This window comes from Chionomys nivalis, chromosome X, assembly GCF_950005125.1.
Source record: "Chionomys nivalis chromosome X, mChiNiv1.1, whole genome shotgun sequence".
NCBI classification, from domain to species: Eukaryota; Metazoa; Chordata; class Mammalia; order Rodentia; family Cricetidae; genus Chionomys; species Chionomys nivalis.
In genome coordinates this window covers 74131988-74148073 of record NC_080112.1, presented here as the reverse complement: position 1 = coordinate 74148073, position 16086 = coordinate 74131988, and positions in this window count along the sequence as shown.

The following is a 16086-nucleotide window of genomic DNA, read 5'->3' as shown; positions in this document are numbered from 1 at the left end:
GTACATTGAGGAGCAACTACATATACACCTAAGCATAGCATATTCATACTGTTAAGAAACCATGGCAAAGCCGGGCGGTGGTGGCGCACGCCTTTAATCCCAGCACTTGGGAGGCAGAGGCAGGCGGATCTCTGTGAGTTCGAGACCAGCCTGGTCTACAGAGCTAGTTCCAGGACAGGCTCCAAAGGCACAGAGAAACCCTGTCTCGAAAAACCAAAAAAAAAAAAAAAAAAAAAAAAAAAGAAACCATGGCAAAAAGAGATTCCTTTTTTTTTTTTTTTTTTTTTTTTGGTTTTTCGAGACAGGGTTTCTCCGTGGTTTTGGAGCCTGTCCTGGAACCAGCTCTTGTAGACCAGGCTGGTCTCGAACTCACAGAGATCCGCCTGCCTCTGCCTCCCAAGTGCTGGGATTAAAGGCATGCGCCACCACCGCCCGGCAAAAAGAGATGCAATGAGTCAGAGTTGGGAGCACACTGCCTACCGAGAAAGAAGTATAAAAAGGACAGGAGACTTCATTTTAGAAATCTTGAAAATAAGACTACATCTTTTAAGTATTAAAAAACTTACTATATCCTATTAACCAGTGAATTTATTTTTCAAAAATAAAACCAATGAGGCATAATTGACCTTTATAGAATTCTCTCTCAACAACAGAATACACATGCTTCTCCATCACACATAAAATATTCACAAAATAGGTCATATACTGAATCAAAAGACCAATCTTTTTTTTTCTGTCAATTATGTTTTTTTTTCTTTTTTTTTAATTAATTAATTTATTTAATTATTAAAGATTTCTGCCTCTTCCCCGCCACCACCTCCCATTCCCTCCCCCTCCCCCAATCAAGTCTTCCTTCCTCCTCAGCCCAAAGAGCAAGCAGGTTTCTCTGCCCTGTGGGAGGTCCAAGGACCACCCACCTCCATCCAGGTCTATTAAGGTGAGCATCCAAACTACCTGGGCTCCCACAAAGCCATTACGTGCAATAGGATCAAGAACCCATTGCCATTGTTCTTCAGTTCTCAGTAGTCCTCATTGTCCATTATGTTCAGCGAGACCGGTTTTGTCCCATGCTTTTTCAGTCCCCGGCCAGCTGGCCTTGGTGAGTTCCCGATAGAACATCCCCATTGCCTCAGTGTGTGGGTGCACCTCTCGCAGTCCTGAGTTTCTTGCTCGTGCTCACTCTCCTTCTGCTCCTCCTTTGGATCGTGAGACTTCAGTCCAGTGCTCCAATGTTGGTCTCTGTCTCTGTCTTCTTTCATCGCCTGATGAAGGTTAATATTCAGGGGGATGCTTATATGTTTTTCTTTGGGTTCACCTTCTTATTTAGCTTCTCTAGAATCACAAATTATAGTCTCAATGTCCTTTATTTATGGCTAGAAACCAAATATGAGTGAGTACATCCCGTGTTCCTCTTTTTGGGTCTGGCTTACCTCACTCAGGATAGTGTTTTCAATTTCCGTCCATTTGTATGCAAAATTCAAGAAGTCATTGTTTTTTACTGCTGAGTAGTACTCTAATATGTATATATTCCATACTTTCTTCATCCATTCTTCCATTGAAGGACATCTAGGTTGTTTCCAGGTTCTGGCTATTACAAACAATGCTGCTATGAACATAGTTGAGCATATACTTTTGTTGTATGTTTGGGCATCTCTTGGGTATATTCCCAATAGTGGTATTGCTGGGTCGAGAGGTAGGTTGAACCCGACTTTCCTGAGAAACCGCCACACTGCTTTCCAAAGTGGTTGCACAAGTTTGCATTCCCACCAGCAATGGATGAGAGTGCCCCTTTCTCCACAACCTCTCCAGCAGAGGCTATCATTGGTGTTTTTGATTTTAGCCATTCTGACCGGTGTAAGATGGTATCTTAATGTTGTCTTGATTTGCATTTCCCTGATTGCTAAGGAAGTTGAGCACGATCTTAAGTGTCTTTTGGCCATTTGAACTTCTTCTGATGAAAAGTCTCTGTTCAGCTCAGTGCCCCATTTTATAATTGGATTGATTAACCTTTTACGGTCTAATTTCTTGAGTTCTTTGTATATTTTGGATATCAGACCTTTGTCAGTTGCGGGGTTGGTGAAGATCTTCTCCCAGTCAGTGGGTTGCCTTTCTGTCTTAGTGACAGTGTCCTTTGCTTTACAGAAGCTTCTCAGTCTCAGGAGGTCCCATTTATTCAATGATGTCCTTAGTGTTTGTGCTGCTGGGGTTATACGTAGGAAGTGTTCTCCTGTGCCCATGTGTTGTAGAGTACTTCCCACTTTCTCTTCTATCAGGTTCAGTGTGTTTGGACTGATATTGAGGTCTTTAATCCATTTGGACTTGAGTTTTGTGCATGGTGATAGATATGGATCTATTTTCATTCTTCTACAGATTGACTTCCAGTTTTGCCAGCACAATTTGTTGAAGATGCTCTCTTTTTTCCATTGTATACTTTTAGCTCCTTTATCGAAAATCAGGTGTTCATAGGTTTGTGGGCTAAAGTCAGGGTCTTCTATTCTATTCCATTGGTCGACTTCTCTGTTTTTATGCCAGTACCAAGCCGTTTTCATTACTGTAGCTCTGTAATAGAGTTTGAAGTCAGGGATGGTAATGCCTCCAGACGATCCTTTATTGTATAAGATTGTTTTGGCTATCCTGGGTTTTTTGTTTTTCCATATAAAGTTGATTATTGTCTTCTCCAGATCTGTGAAGAATTTTGATGGGATTTTGATGGGGATTGCGTTGAATCTATAGATTGCTTTTGGTAGAATTGCCATTTTTATTATGTTGATCCTCCCAATCCAAGAGCAAGGGAGGTCCTTCCATTTTCTGGTGTCCTCTTCAATTTCTTTCTTCAAAGACTTAAAGTTCTTGTCAAATAGATCTTTCACTTCCTTGGTCAGAGTTACCCCAAGGTATTTTATGCTATTTGTGGCTATCGTGAAAGGTGATGCTTCTCTGATTTCCCTCTCTGCTTCCTTATCCTTAGTGTATAGGAAGGCAACTGACTTTTTGGAGTTGATTTTGTATCCTGCCACATTACCAAAGGTGTTTATCAGCTGTAGGAGTTCTTTGGTAGAGTTTTTGGGGTCGCTTATGTATACTATCATATCATCTGCAAATAATGAAAGCTTAACTTCTTCCTTTCCAATATGGATCCCCTTGATCCCCTTATGTTGTCTTATTGCTATTGCTAGAACTTCAAGCACTATATTGAAGAGGTATGGAGAGAGTGGACATCCTTGTCGTGTTCCTGATTTTAGTGGGATGGCTTTGAGTTTTTCTCCATTTAATTTAATGTTAGCTGTCGGCTTGCTGTAAATAGCTTTTATTATATTTAGGTATGCCCCTTGTATCCCTAATCTCTCCAAGACCTTTATCATAAAGGAGTGTTGAATTTTGTCGAATGCTTTTTCAGCATCTAATGAAATGATCATATGGTTTTTTTCTTTCAGTTTATTTATATGGTTGATTACATTGATAGATTTGCGTATGTTGAACCAGCCCTGCATCTCTGGAATGAAGCCTACTTGATCATAATGGATAACTTTTCTAATGTGTTCTTGGATTCGGTTTGCCAGTATTTTATTGAGAATTTTTGCGTCGATGTTCATGAGTGAGATAGGCCTGTAATTCTCTTTCTTGGTTGGGTCTTTGTGTGGTTTTGGTATCAGGGTAACTGTAGCTTCATAAAAGGAATTTGGCAATGACTCTTCTGTTTCTATATTGTGAAATACATTAAGAAGTATAGGTATTAGCTCTTCTTGGAAGTTCTGGTAGAATTCTGCATTGAAACCATCTGGCCCTGGGCTTTTTTTGGAAGGGAGATTTTTGATAACTGTTTCTAATTCTTCGCAACTAACAGGTCTATTTAGATCGTTCACCTGGTCTTGGTTTAGGTTTGGTATATGGTACTTATCTAAAAAAGTGTCCATTTCTTTTGCATTTTCCAGTTTTGTGGCATACAGGCTTTTGTAGTAAGATCTAATGATTCTCTGAATTTCCTCTGTGTTTGTGGTTATGTCTCCCTTTTCATTTCTGATCTTATTTATTTGCGTGTTCTCTCTCTGTCGTTTAATTAGTTTGGATAGGGGTTTGTCAATCTTGTTGATTTTCTCCAAGAACCAACTTTTTGTTTCATTGATTCTTTGGACTGTTTTCTGTGTTTCTATTTTGTTGATTTCTGCCCTCAGTTTGATTATTTCCAGTCTTCTACTCCTCCTGGGCGCGTCTGCTTCTTTTTTTTCTAGAGCTTTCAGGTGTGCTGTTAAGTCCCCAATGTATGCTTTCTCCGTTTTCTTTAAGTGGGCACTTAGTGCTATGAACTTTCCTCTTAGCACTGCTTTCATCGTGTCCCATAGGTTTGAGTATGTTGTCTCTTTGTTTTCATTAAATTCAAGGAAGACTTTAATTTCTTTCTTAATTTCTTCCTTGACCCAGGTGTGGTTCAGTAGTTGACTGTTCAGTTTCCATGAGTTTGTCAGCTTTCTGGGGGTAGCATTGTTGGTGGCTTCTGACTTTAATCCGTGGTGATCTGATAAGACACAGGTGGACACTGATATTTTTTTGTATCTGTGGAGGTTTCCTTTGTTTCCAAGTATGTGGTCAATTTTCGAGAAGGTTCCATGAGCTGCAGAGAAGAAGGTGTATTCTTTCCTATTTGGGTGGAGTGTTCTCAAAAGACCAATCTTAACAAATTAAAAAGAATCGAGATCATCTGAAGTAAATGCTCAGGCAAGCACAATCAAAGCAGAGTCAACAACAGAGACAGCTGGAAATCCAGCACGTATTTGGAAGTTAAACAAAACTCATGTGTGAAAGAAATCTCCAGGGAAAGCAGAGAAAATTTTCCACTAAATGAAAAGTAAAATGCAATATATCAAAATTTGTGATTTACAGCTAATGAAGTGCTTAGAGAAATATCAAGAATTAAATGCGATATATTAGAAGGAAAGAGATCTAAAAACCAGTAACTAGGCTTTTGCCTTGGGAAATTAAATTAAGAAGAGCAAATGAAACCTACATCAGAAGAAAGAAAATGATAAAAATTCAACAGAAATCAGCAAAATTAAAATAAGAAACCTAGAGAGTAAATTAAAAACAAAAGATGGTTTATTCTAGGGATCAATAAAGTTAGTAGGCTCTAGGGCAATGGTTTGCAACCTTCCTGATGCTGCTGCCCTTTAATACAGTTCCTTGTGTTGTGGTAACCGAACCATAAAGTTGTTACATTTGCTACTTCATAACTACTTTTGCTATTGTTGTGAATCATGATGTAAATATCTGATATACAGTATATCTTTAAAAGGGAGGTAATGACCCTCAGGCTGAGAACCACTCTCTAGGCTAAATGGCAGGGAGAGAGACAGAAAGAGAGAGAGTGATAAAGGAGGAGGAAGGAATGTGCAAATCAGCAATGAGTCAGAAAACATCACTACTTGTCCTAAAATACTAGTATTAAAACAAAATTCCACAAACCAGATAATTCACAAAGTATAGAAATTTGTTTTTCACAGTTCTGAAAGCTGGGAAGTCCAAGACAAACGTGGCCCCAGGACTGTTTCTAGAATCGCACCTTGAATCTGAGTCGTATAGAAGGGAGGAATGTTGTAGTCTTCTGGTGTGGAAAGCAAAAAGGCAAAAGAGAATTAACCTGATCAAGATATTTTTATGGTTGAGTTATTCTATTCAAAGAGTATTAATTTCTTTTCCTGTTGTTGTTGTTATAAATGTCCTGACAGAGACAAGTTAAAGGAGAAAGAGTTTATTCTGGCTCACAGTTTGGGGGTATAGTCCAACATGTTGATAATGTACTGATGGCAGAAGCTTGAGGTAGCTGGTCACTATGTACCCATAAAACTTGGAGTGATAAACGCTAGTGCTCAGCTCATTTTTTTCAGTTTTTGTTCAGTCCAATAATAAACTTGTGTCAATCACAGTGGGCAAATATTCTTACCTTTATTAAGCTAATATATACAGTCCTTCATAGGTATGCTCAGAAGATAACCTAATCTAGATAACTCACAACACATCCTGAAGCTAAATTAATCTAGAAAGTCCTCCACAGGTATTCACAGAATTTTGCCTCTCAGATGTTAAGTTGACAATATTAACGATCACAATGATAACGGAGCCTACAAGATTTAATATCTTGAAGTCTGAGTCTCTACATAATAATAATTCAATGCTTCACCTGGAGGCCTTGGAAAAACAAAAACAAAAAACACCCAAAAAGTAGACAAGAAGAATTAATAAAGGCCAGGGCTTAAATTAAGAAATAAAAATAAAAAATAATCAATGAAACCAGAAATTGATTGTTTTTGGTAAAGATTAACAAGATTGACAAACTTAAAATATATACATATATAAAGGTGATCTAAATGAAATTGCCAAATAATGAGGGAGACAGAAACCCAACTTGCCACCTCTTGTTATCAAACAAAGCTTCTAGCATCAGGATTGGGTTACATCTGAGTGAGTTGTTGGCCAAAGAGGATCCAGGGGAATTCCCCAAAAACCTAGACTGTTGCCAAAACTATAGCTTGCTCTTGAAAAATTGACAGCAAGGCCCCATTACTGAAAACAACACCTATGCAACTCTTTGAAGATGGAGATGTTAAGCTGGTACCTACATAGAGCCTTAGCCCCTATGTTCCAGCATTTTGGGTACACAGGGTTGTATTCTGCTTGCTCTCCAAAGAGAAATGTAAATACCAAGTCAGCCACAGACTCATTATTTACAGTGGTGTCCTGCCTGCAAGATACACTAGAGCAATGGTGGCACAAAGCTTGTGGGAGTAACCAACTAGTAACTGATTTGACATAAGGACTGCTCCTTGAGACAGAACCCATACCCCACACTACTTGGATGACTAAGAATCTGAGAATAAATAGTCCAGGGATCTAGAGTAAAACAAAATACTACCGGTCTACAAAAAAGAAAAAATGTAGTGATAAAATAACTCTTAATGATACTCTACTATACTTGTACATCAATGCCTTGTTGTTATCAGAGAAGCTTCCTCTTGCAGCAGATGGGAACAAATACAGAGACCCACAGCCAGATATTACGCAGAAAGTGAGAAACCTTGGAACACTCAGTTCTAAACAGCATGTCTCCATCAAATCCCTCTCCTCAGAGCTCACTGAATCTCACAGAAGAAGAGGCAGAAAGAGTGTAAGAACCAGAGGGGATGGAGGACACCAAGAAAAAAAGACTCTTTAAATCAAGACAAGCAAAGCTTGTGTGAACTCACAGAGACTGAAGCAGTATGCACAGAGCCTGCACAGGTCTGTACTAGGTCCTCTGATATATTCAGTGTGCTAACGAGTGGGTCTCTGATACTCGTGACTTCACTTGAGTTCTTTTCCTTCTATTGGTTTGTCTCACCCAATTTTTTATGTGATAGGGTTTTTTTTTATCTTATTTTGCTTTGTTTTTTTTTTTATTTTAAATGAGTGAGCTGGGCGGTGGTGGTGCACGCCTTTAGTCCCAGCACTCGGGAGGCAGAGGCAGGTGGATCTCTGTGAGTTCGAGGCCAGCCTGGTCTACAAAGGGAGTTCCAGAACAGGCTCCAAAGCTACAGAGAAACCCTGTCTCGAAAAACCAAAAAAAAAAAAAAAAAGAGTGAATGACTCTCAGAGACCGAAGTGGCGATCACGAGCCTGCATGGGTCTGAACTAGGTCCTCTGCATATATGCTATGGCTTTGAAGCAAGATATTCTTCTGTAATTCTTAGCAATAGAAGTGGGGGTGTCTCTGACTCTTTGGTCTGCCCTTGAGACCCTTTTTCTCATACTGGGTTACCTCACCCATCCCTAGTATATGGGTTTGTGTTTGGTCTTATTAAGTCTTGTTTTGTTGTGTTTGGTTGTTGTCTCGTAGAGGCCTGCAATTTTCTGAAGGGGAACATTGAAGGAGTGGATCTGGGGGAGAGGGGAGGTGGAGGAAGTTGAATGAAGAAGAGTGGAATGGAGGGAAACTGATTGGTATGTACTGCATGAGAAAAGAATAAAAGATAAAAAAAATAGAATTAAATTAATAAATGAAAAGCTAGCCACTAGGGTAAAGGATAACAACTTAACTGTCATGCATACCTACTGGGAAAGGGAAAAATCAGTTTTCTCCAATAGAGTGACACTGGGTATTCCAACCACTCCAGGACAGGCCTCTTGTTAAGGAGTGGTTAATCAACTTAAGATGGACTCAAAGAAGAAGGAGGAGGGAGAAGGAAAAGATAAGATTAACAAGATTGACAAATCTTTAGCCAAATTAACAAAATTAATAGAGAAAAGACCCAAATTAGTAAAACCATAGATGAAAAGGGAAACATATTGAGACTGAGGCTACTCAGAGAATCATAAGGATGTCATTTAAAAATGTATACTCCACTAAACTAAAAAAAACTTAAAGAACATGGATAATTTCTTGATATATTTAACCTATTACAAAATTCAAATCAGTGGAATAAATAGTTTAAATGACTCATAACCCCAAGTGAAATAGAAGCAGTAATTTAAAATTTTCCAAATAACAAAAGACAAAGGCCCAGATAGATTCAGCACCAAATTTCCTTGAAGAACACTCTTGCAATTATTCTGCAAAATAGGAAAGGAAGGAAAACTTCCAAACTTGTTCTTTGAAGCTGAGACCAAAACCAGACAAAACTCCAACAAGAAAAGAAAATTATCAGCCAATCTTTCTAGATGCAAAATTCTCAATAAAATACTTGCAAATTGAATACAAGAGCATATCAAAAAGATTATCCACCTTGATCAAACAGGCTTTATCCCAGAGGTGCAGGGATAGTTCAAGATACATAAATCAATGAATGTCATTTACCATATAAATAGATTCAGTGTCAGAAACCACATATTCATCACATTAGACACAGAAAAGGCTTTGAAAATATCCAATGTATCTTCATGATAAAAGTCCTAGAGAATCTAGGGATACAGGGGACATATTTTAAAATAATAAATGGAATAATAATCCCACACACATCTTGTTAACTCGGGAAAATCTCAAAGAATTTCCACTAAAATTAGGACAACTGAATTTTAGAGAGAGTACATTCAAACTGTAGTGGGAGCTGTGGGGCTGCATTCCTGCCACCCAGCTCCCAGCTGCCTGGCTACCTTATGCTCCAAAATAACAGCACACAAATTGTATTCATTTAAACACTGCTTTGCCCATTTCTATTAATGTGTGTAGCACCACGAGGTGCCCTTACCAGGAAGATTCTAGCCTACGTCCATCCTGGGTCGGAGTTTCATCGCATCTGCCCTGGAGAAGAGCGACATTGCATTTGTCTGAGGCGTCTTACCTCACTTCCTCTTCCTCCCAGCATTCTGTTCTGTTTACTCCACCCACCTATGTTCTAACCTATCAGGCCAAGCAGTTTCTTTATTAATTAACCAATGACCTTCCTCCATCATTTCCCCTTTTTCTGTTTAAACAAAAAAGGAAGGCTTTAACTTTAACATAGCAAAATTACATATTACAAAAACAGTTATCAAGTAAAAATTACAGTTACAATATTTATATCTACTTTATCTTTTATCATAACTAAGGAAAACTATAACTGTAACTATCTATCTATTCTTCAACTCCACCAAAGACTCCAGAAGGATATAATATTACCTAAGCAAACAAGAAATAAGCAACTTCCAAACTCTAGAAATGGCAGAGACATCTCGCTGCCTGGACAGTCACCCAAAGTTTCTCTGTACCATTGGGGCATCCATCTTCGGCCTACAGGCCCATAGTATCCAGAGACATTTCCATGAAGCAAGAAATTTCAAAGGCAGTTCAGTTACTATCTGCTATGTCCTGCAGAATGTCTTGCAGACTCCTTCATGAATCAGGAACCCCGAAAGATCATCTCACCTTTAGGCAAGTTCAGTAGTCCTCTCTCTGCGGGTTCTCTGTGTCCAGTTTATACAATAGTCCAGGCAAGAGCAGTTTCTTGCCCAAATGGCTATCAAACTCCATAAGGTGCTTCTTCAATGCCCATCTTCTTTCTTCTTGAAGTAGATTGGTGCTGCCAGGAGCAGATATGTCTCATTGTCATGAAAAACCCTAAGTTATTAAAACATTTAAAATGTCATATTCTGTAGTCTTTGAAAGATATGAAGAATGTCTATCTAAAATATATCTATGCACATCTAGAAAATCTAACATGACTACAAGCTTGACTATTATTGATGACTATCTATTAACAACCTATATACATTACATTTTTAAATGAACTACACAATCACAATACCTTAATCAAGATTAGAAATACATATACATATAACAAAATTGACCTTAAATTTCTATCAATAAGGCAAAATTTATACAAATGCAAATTATTCATATCTATATCCCCCTTTAAATGTAAAAGAACATTTATAAACAATATTTGGGAATATGAACGCAGTTATTTCTCTCCAAACTGCTTCCTGCTGAATGGGGGCGCTGTTATTTAGGTCTTTCATGGTATAACCTGTCTGCTAGGTTCATCTCAGTTGGCAGTTGAGCAAAGTAATTTTTTGAAGGTGTTCACAGCAACCCTTCAGGAGGGCGTGGTCCATCATACCATATTGGGATAGAAGCAATACACAGGGTTTCATCCTCTGTGAAAACAAAAGAAGAAACTCTTTTCCAAAGTATCATATCCTTAGATCCAAATTCTGAAGTCAAGGTATTTCCCAAATATCTATGTTGGATTAGTTCAGCAGCATTTATAAACAAGTATCTTTTAGCAGTTGATGTTTCTTCCTCAGCATTCAAACAATTCAAAGAAAGCATAATAGCATACAGTATCAAGATTCTCTGTGTATTTTCCATCTTTGTGCGGCTTTGTTTTAACCTCTATTTCATTTATTTTTACTTTTATTTTATATTCTCTGTATATCTTTGTCCTGGAATAACCCTGTAGACCAGGCTGTCCTTGAACTCTCAGAGATCCGGCTGTCTCTGCTTTCCAGGCATTGGGATTAAAGGCGTGTGCTACCACACCTTGAAGTCACAGAGGTCAATCTCCCTCTACCTCCCAAGTGTTGGGATTAAAGGTGTGTACCACCACACCCAAACTACTCTCTTTCTTTCTTTTTCTTTTTTACTTTTAAGAACTTGAACTTTTAGCCTGCATATATTTTTAACACACTGTAAACCATTTAGAAATTTTCTTTGTCTTTGAATCTCTCTTTACTGCATATCTCTCTTTTTCTGACCACATGAGTCTTTAATTTACCAAGCAATATCAGTAGGACTAAATCCGTGGCTTTGACGGCTGGATCCAGCCCATTCCTTCTCTTTCCAGCCTCATGGCAGAGGTACGGGCTGTAGCCATGTTTATTGCCACAACTCTGTGGCGTTTCAAGGTCCTTGCCAGCAAGCAAGCTACAACACTCAAATGCTCTCTCTGTAGCTGACCTCCTGCCTCAAAGAGTCAGAGTTTGCCCTGGCAGGACAGCCCACAAAGCCAGCATTTTAAAACAACTCAGCTTTTTTCCTGCTACTGCTGAAAACAAACAAGCATTTATCAACACCAAGTGTTTCATGGCAGGACTTCTTAAGAGTTGCAGGGTTTTGCAGCTAAAGCTGAGTCAGGAAGCCTCTCTTAGATGAGAGTGCTTGCTTGCCTCTAACAAGCAGAGCAGACCCGAGAAATTGCTGCTACCAAGAAAATATGCTTTACTCTATTCTTTCCCAAGCTTTCTCAGACTTTCTGTGGATATAGTTGTTCACGTCTGGGCGCCATTCTGTAGTGGGAGCTGTGGGGCTGCATTCCTGCCACCCAGCTCCCGGCTGCCTGGCTACCTTATGCCCCAAAATAACAGCACACAAATTGTATTCATTTAAACACAGCTTGGCCATTTCTTTTAATGTGTGTAGCACCACGAGGTGCACTTACCAGGAAGATTCTAGCCTACGTCCATCCTGGGTCGGAGCTTCATCACATCTGACCTGGAGAAGAGCGGCATCGCGTCTGTCTGAGGCGTCTTACCTCACTTTCTCTTCCTCTCAGCATTCTGTTCTGTTTACTCCACCCACCTACGTTCTAACCTATCAGGCCAAGCAGTTTCTTTATTAATTAACCAATGACCTTCCTCCATCATTCAAACTGTACCAAATCAAGTCTTACAAATATAGAAATATTCCAAAAATCACCAAAGAAGAAATAGGTAAGCTGAATATGCCTTTACCTATTAAAACATTAAATTTGCAGTTAATCTCTGAAAAGGCGAATTGAGCTCCATATTGTTTGTTTCATCAGTGAGTTCTACTAAGCATGTAAGGAAGAGATAGTACCAAATGCACAATTTCTCCTAGAAAATTGAAGGTATAAATCACAAACAATTTCATGAAGTTAATTTTAATACCAAACCAGAAAAGGACAATAAAAGAAAAAAGAAATTTATTATACCACAAACAAATATTTCTTATGAGCATAGATGCAAAACTATTCTAAAAGTGAAAAAAAATCAATACATGAATAAGGCATTATTTCTTCAGTATAAAAGCTTTCAACATTTGTAAGTAAAGCTGATAGAACAAAAGGCTATACTGCATGATACATGTAGCTCCCAATGCCACTAAAATGAATGAAAAGGCAATAGAGAGACAAGAAAGATGGAGGGGAAAAGTGTTGTTGTTGTTTTGTTTTGTTGGGGTTTTGTTTGTTGCTTTTTTTTTTATTCTTTTTTACTTAAAATTTCCAACTGTTCCCCGTTTCCCATTTCCCTCCCCCTCCTCCCACATATCGCCCCCTCCCCCCGCTCCCCTCCCCCTATCCCTACTCCACTTCTCCTCCCCCTAGTCCACTCCCCCTCCCTCTCGATACTGAAGAGCAGTCCAAATTCCCTGCTCTACATGAAGACCAAGGTCCTCCCACTTCTATCTAGGTCCAGGAAGGTGAGCATCCAAACGGGCTATGCTCCCACAAAGCCAGTTCATGTATTAGGATAGGGGCCACTGAGTCTATAATTTGTGATCCTAAAGAAGCCAAACAAGAGGGTAAACCCAAGGAAAAACATATAGATATCCTCCCAGCTATGGGAAATAGACAAAATTGATGGGCAAAAAATGGGAATCTTGGGGGGTGGGGTGGAATGGGGATGAGGGGAGATGGGGAGAGAAAAGTGTGAAGGAGAGGATGAGGGGAACTGGGGGAATCAGGGTGATTGGGGGTAAAGGAAGGTTGGATGGGGGAGCAGGGAAACTCATACCTTAGTTAAGGGAGCCACCTAAGGGTTGGCAAGAGACTTGAACCTGGAATGGCTACCAGAAGCCCAGGGCAATGTCCCCAGTTAGTTCATTGGGGCACCTGAGGATAGGGAACCTGAAATGAACCTATCCTATAATCATACTGATGAATATCTTGCATATCGCCATAGAACCTTCATCTAGCGATGGATGGAGATAGAGACAGAGACCCACACTGGAGCACCGGACTGAGCTCCCAATGTTTGTTGCTTTTAAATTAATATTTTTATTTATTTTTATATTTTCTGGGGATAGGGGGAGATTATACAAGGGTGAAAGATGTGGGATTGGGGTTTATGATGTGAAATTCCCACATAATCAATAAAAATTATGTTTTAAAAACATAAACAGTAATTTCTTGATAATGTCTTAAATATCACATTAGTAGTATTTTTCTTAAAATGTGGTTTTCTAATATGATCTTACTATTTTTATTTTTCATATTTCCTATAATTTAATATACATAGATAAATGTAGTCCTCATCCCACATCAAGTAAACTTCTTTTTGCAACAGAAACCATTATAGAAAACCACACCTAATCAAAATGAAGAATTGCAGAGCCCAGTCCCAATGTATACATCTACAGTGCAACACCTGCACCTAAGATTCAGGGAACATTGCAGAAGAGAGAGCAGAGTGTGTGAGAGCCCGAGGGTCAGATGTGTTTGCTGGGAGACTGTCAGAAACTGCATCTATAAAACCTTACTCACATAACTGCCTAACATGAGTTGAACAAGTACAACAGCAATAGACATGCTGAAGTGGTCGGGGCAAACCCACAAACCCCAATCATATGTAAACAACTACAGGCAACTAAGGAATGCTGAGAGCAGGAGAAATAGTCTTCCCCACGGAAGATCACACCAATTGGTTATCCAGTACCAAATAGTCAGACCTGAAAACATATATAAAAGTACTATCATACAGACTTAGCAAATTGTATTTAGGAATACACATGTAAGTACATATACACATATAAAAACAATTAATAAAACATAGACCATGAATTTGAAAGAGAGCTGGGAGGGTAAATGGGAGGATTGAGAGGGAGGAGAAAGAAGGAGAAAGTGATACAATTACATTTTGATCTCAAAAAATGAAAGAAAGCGTTAAATTGCAGGACGAGGGGACCCAACCATAGGCTAAGCAAGGCATGCAGGTTAAGCAGATCACAGAAATCAAGCCAGTAAGTAAATAGTACTGTTCCACAATCTCTGCTTCAGTTTCTCCTTTTAGTTTCCTGCTGTGTTTGAACTCCTACCCTGACATCCCGCAGTGATGAAGTATGACCTGAGAGTTGAAAACTGAAGTAAACCCTTTCCAAGTTGATTTGGTCATGGTTTTTAATCACAGCCATTGAAACATAACTAAGACACTTAACTTTTAACCAACAAAACATATAGTAGCAATCTTTTTTACGACAATACACAATTACTCAAAATTAGTATTTGGAGGAGCAAGGGGGTCCCTATCTATAAGGTTTGTCTCACATGAATGCATGTGGGTAGGTAGGTTCAGGACATTTGTTGCTATGACCAAAATGAATTTTGACTTTTAATCCTTAACTTGATTGAAGCATTGTCTTATCATTTTGCTGATACCAGCTGTGCAGAAAAGGCTCTAAAATGCCCCTCATAGCAGCACACATAATTGGGTCTTCTTGGATTCCAGAGGACTTACAAATACCAAGACTGCTTTATTACAAGCTTTCTCTGTATTTTTGTGGGATTGAAGAACATTCCACATATTCGAGGGCCTTCAGCTCACGGGCCAGTTTTTCAACAGTCTCTGTAGTGCTAGGTGTAGATGGAAGTTTCTGTCCCACCTGGTCCCACAGCCATTCAGTCCCAAAGAAACACACAGAAGCTTATATTAATTATAAACTGTCTGGCCTACTGTTCAGGATTATTACTAACAACCTCAACTTAATCAACAACTTAAATTAATCCTTAATTCTTATATATGTTTAGCCATGTGACTTGGCACCTTTTCTCAGTAAGGCTTTCTCATCGTGCTTTCTCTGCTTCTGGATGATGACTGCATCTCTGCCTTTCCTCTTCCCAGAATTCTTAGTCTGATCACCCGACCTATACTTCCTGCCTGGCTAATCAGCATTTTATTAAACTAATATGAGTGACAAATCTTTACAGGGTAGAAGAGCATTTATCCCACATCAGGTAGGCTTATGTTTGTTTTTGGCAGGGTTATCAATAATGGAGGGTCATCTCAAAGATTAGTTTACATACCAACAAGCAAAACAGAAGTGTTGTGTTATCTCAAGCACACACTTGCTTCACATTTTCAAATGGGATTATGAACTACAGAAAAGCAGACTAGAAATACATTTGTGGATAACTTGGAGGGAACAATACTATTTCTTTGAAGTATCAAAAAGACCAAGAGTGTGTAGATTGCCATTAATAATAATTGTGACTTTAAGAGCCAAAAACTAATCGGTGCATATTCTGATGGAAATATACTGAGTATAATATCAGAGGATATGTTTCACCAATAACACTATTGCCACAACAATGCCCTCATTTGTCTATGTTATTGAAATAGTTTTCTGAGTACCTTAAATATTTCAAATTTGATATTAAACTCTTCTTCTCTGTGGAAAATTGGCAGCATTCACATTTTTAAATTTTATGTTTTTGGCCTGTGTTTTAAATCCTAGAATTCATTGCCAAGTTGGATGTCATGAATCTCCCTGTGTTTTATTTTAAAAGTTTTATATCCTGACTTTTATGTTTTTAGGTCCTTCATCAATTTTGAGTTAATATCAGCATGCAGTATAACATAAGAATCCAATTTTTCAAATGTATTTGTTGAAAAGATCATTTTTACAAT